Below are 3,714 nucleotides of genomic sequence, written 5' to 3' on the forward strand. Positions count from 1 at the left end.
AAATAAATAAATAAATAAATTAATTAATTAAAATTAACTTAAATTAAAATTAAAATTAAATTAAAATTAAATTAAATAAAATTAAAATTAAATTAAATTAAAATTTAAAAAGCCAGACATCTTGTCTTGGGCCACCTGTCTGAGCTTGGAACCCAGGAGGGATACTCCCCACGGTGTACACCCGTGAACCCCCTCTCAACACCAATCCCTTTGCTGAATACAAAAGGCTTTTCATTTCCAGAGTATAAAGTAGATCTCTCTTGAATTTCTAGATATCCTCAGACAATAACAACCAATCATTAGAGGCGGCCCCACAGCCTTGCTCCCCAGTAGGGTGGAAGGCAGAGGTGCTCAGAGCCCCCCCCAGCTCGGGGGCGAGTCACCTATGACCACAATTACCATCATTAGTGAGCTGGGCTCAGCTCCACGGAAGCTGGAAAGCACACTCGCGAACACCCTTTGATCATTTCTGTTTCTAGGCCTTGAGTGATTCAATAAAACATACCTCTAAATTCAGATCCTTTCTGCGATGCCCTGTTTCAACTTTGAGGTTAAATTATCTAAAAGGAGTAACTGCCTAAGTTTTCTAGGCAAACTTCTCCATACTCGCGGCTTTTTCGTGGGAACTGCACTTACTGAAAGCAAGTTAATGTTCCTGCAAAATAGTATAAAGAGGCCGGTCGGGTGCTACGGTTCGTGTCTGTAACCCCAGCACTTTGGGAAGCTGAGGTGGAAGGATTGCTTGAGCCCAGCAATTGGAGAGCACCCGGAGCAACATAGCAAAACCCCAGGTCTATAAAAAATAATTTTTGGCCAGGAGCAGTGGCTCACACCTGTAATCCCAGCGCTTTGGGAGGCTGAGGTGGGCAGATCACAAAGTCAAGAGATCGAGACCATCCTGGCCAACAATGGTGAAACCCTGTCTCTCCTAAAAATACAAAAATTAGCCAGGCATGGTGGTGGACACCTGTAATCCCAGCTACTTGGGAGGCTGAGGCAGGAGAAGCACTTGAATGAGGGTGGCAGAGGTTGCAGTGAGCTGAGATCGCACCACTGCACTCCAGCCTGGCAACAGAGCAAAATTCCATCTAAAAAAGGAAAAAAAAAAAAAAAAAGGAGTGGGGGACCCCAGGCCAGGCACGGTGGCTTACGCCTGTAATCCCAGCACTTTGGGAGGCCAAGGCAGGAGGATCACCTGAGGTCAGAAGTTCGAGACCGGCTTGGCCAACATGGTGAAACCCCATATCTACTAAAAATACAAAAATTAGCCAGGCTTGGTGGTGGACACCTATAATCCCAGCTACTTGGGAGGCTGAGGCAGGAGAGTCAGTTGAACCCAGGAGGCAGAGATTGCAGCAAGCCAAGATCGTGCCATCGCACTCCAGCCTGGGGTACAAGAGCATAACTCCATCTCAAAAAAAAGGGGGGACCTCAGAGAGCTCCCTCACCCCTTTCACCATATGAGAACACAGCCAGACAGAGCCATCTATGAATGAGCAAACAGGTCCCCATCAAACACAAAATCTACCACGCTTTGATCCGGGACTTTCCCCACCAAACACCAAATCTACCACGCGTTGATCTGAGACTTCCCAGCCTCTACAGCTGTGAGCAGTAAATGTCTACTGTTTCTAAGCCATGCAGTCTATGGCATTCTGCCATAGCAACACCAAGGAACTAAGACAGCCGCCACCAGGTCTATGAGATTCTAGCTTCTATTTAGCAAAGGCTCAATGAAACCAGAAGAGAGAAAGACGTGTCCTGCTTTTCAATCCATGCCCCCTGCACTGTGAACCCAGTCACAATTCTTTCCTCTTACCCACACGTGGCCAATAGTTGGTCCTCTCTTTGGCTGTCCTGCCTCTGATTTGTGTCCACAGTGAACCCACCTCATGGCTGTAACAAATCTCCTCTTCCTCTCCCACTGGCTGATCCTGTTGGTCATCGTGAAACGTTTCCTGAGGTTCCCAAAGCTCGCTCCACCCCAAACCAAGGGCACTTTCTTCCTGATGCCTGAGTTCCTCATGCTCCTTCCATGAACATGTGAGATGGGGAAGCTGAATCATCGTGCCGGGACTCGGAGCCTTGTCATCTTGGGGTCATTCCTGCCTCACACGTCTCAGTGGGAACCAGCGTCACCTCCCTCTTTGGCATCCTGGAGCCTCCTACATTCTCTATCCCCCCATCCTGGCATCCAGGGAGCTGGACTTTCTGCCCAGCACTTGGAACCTTGAGAGAATAAAGGAAATCAGCTGCAGGACAGAAATTCCTCATGACGACAGCAACCTCTCCAGAGCCCAGAGGCAGCTTGGAGAGTCCTCCCCGACCACCTTCCTCCCTTGGGTTCTGCCCTGTTGTCTGAATCTCCGTCTTTGGGTTCCCTGTCAAGACTATAAATTCTCCTAATGTTTTTCCCATGAATTCCTTCCCTGGCTAAGCTATTGAGGTCTTCTCTGATCCTCTCATGTCCTTTTCCTTGTTCTCCTTAGACCTCGTCCACCTCCACTCCTTCTATATCCCACCCGTGTGTGGAGCATCTGCAGGGACACTCCGACTCCTAGGTTGCTTCCTCTGCAAGATCTGGGGTGATATTTTCAGCTGCCTGAATAACTTCTCCACGTGCAGCCTTGATGATTGAAGATAAGGTTATGCCACCTCCCAAAGAACAGGTCAAAGACTTGGTAGGACATTCAGATTGTCTCGTTATCTGCTGCACTTCTAATTACAAATCAGAGACCGATCCATCTTATCTGCAGGTTTAAAATAAAGCTACTTCTGCACATCACTTTGTGGTCAGACGGAGGGGAACTCTCCACTTTTAAATTCAAAGTTGAATTGAATGAACGAATGAATAAATGAATTAATTAGTACTTGATGGAGACTTTCTCACCTCCCTGGCTGAGAAAAACTCCAATATCCACTCCAAACATGCCAGCAACTAAGTAAATAAGTACATTTCTGGTGGGGCTATCTGTTTGCTCTCCAAAGAAAGCAAACTCAGCCGAGCACGGTGGCTCATGCCTGTAATCTCAGCATTTTGGGAGGCCAAGGCGGAAGGATCACCTGAGGTCAGGGGTTCAAGACCAGCCTGGCCAACTTGGTAAAACCCCGTCTCTACTAAAAGTACAAAAAAATTAGCTGGGTGTGGTGGCAGGTGTCTGTAATCCCAGCTATTTGGGAGACTGAGGCAGGAGAATCGCTTGAACCCCAGAGGTGGAGGTTGCAGTGAGCCGAGATTGCACCATTGCATGCCAGCCTGGGCAACAAGGGTGAAACTATCTGAAAAATAAAATAAAATAAAATAGAAAGCAAACTCTTCCTTCTCTGCATGGAAATAAACTTCTCTTCTCCTTTTTGTTGCTTCTGAAAAATGAGACAAAATGAAGAGAATGATATATTGTGATGTGAAAACACACACACACACATACACAAATGTCTCTCTTTTCTCTGCACCAATTACTAAATGAAAGCCAGTTTAGTGAATGTTTAAACTTCTCCACCCTAGAGGTTGAGCTCTCTGGGTACAGAAACCTCTCACTATGTTTCAGCTCCTCTGTCTCAAAAAAACCCAAAAGATAGATGGATAGATAGATGATAGATGGATGGATGGATTAGATGGATGGATGGATAGATAGATAGATAGATAGATAGATAGATAGATAGATAGATAGACAGACAGACAGACAGACAGACAGACAGACAGACAGACAGACA

The sequence above is a fragment of the Gorilla gorilla genome, chromosome 18 (assembly GCF_029281585.2).
Source record: "Gorilla gorilla gorilla isolate KB3781 chromosome 18, NHGRI_mGorGor1-v2.1_pri, whole genome shotgun sequence".
NCBI classification, from domain to species: domain Eukaryota; kingdom Metazoa; phylum Chordata; class Mammalia; order Primates; family Hominidae; genus Gorilla; species Gorilla gorilla.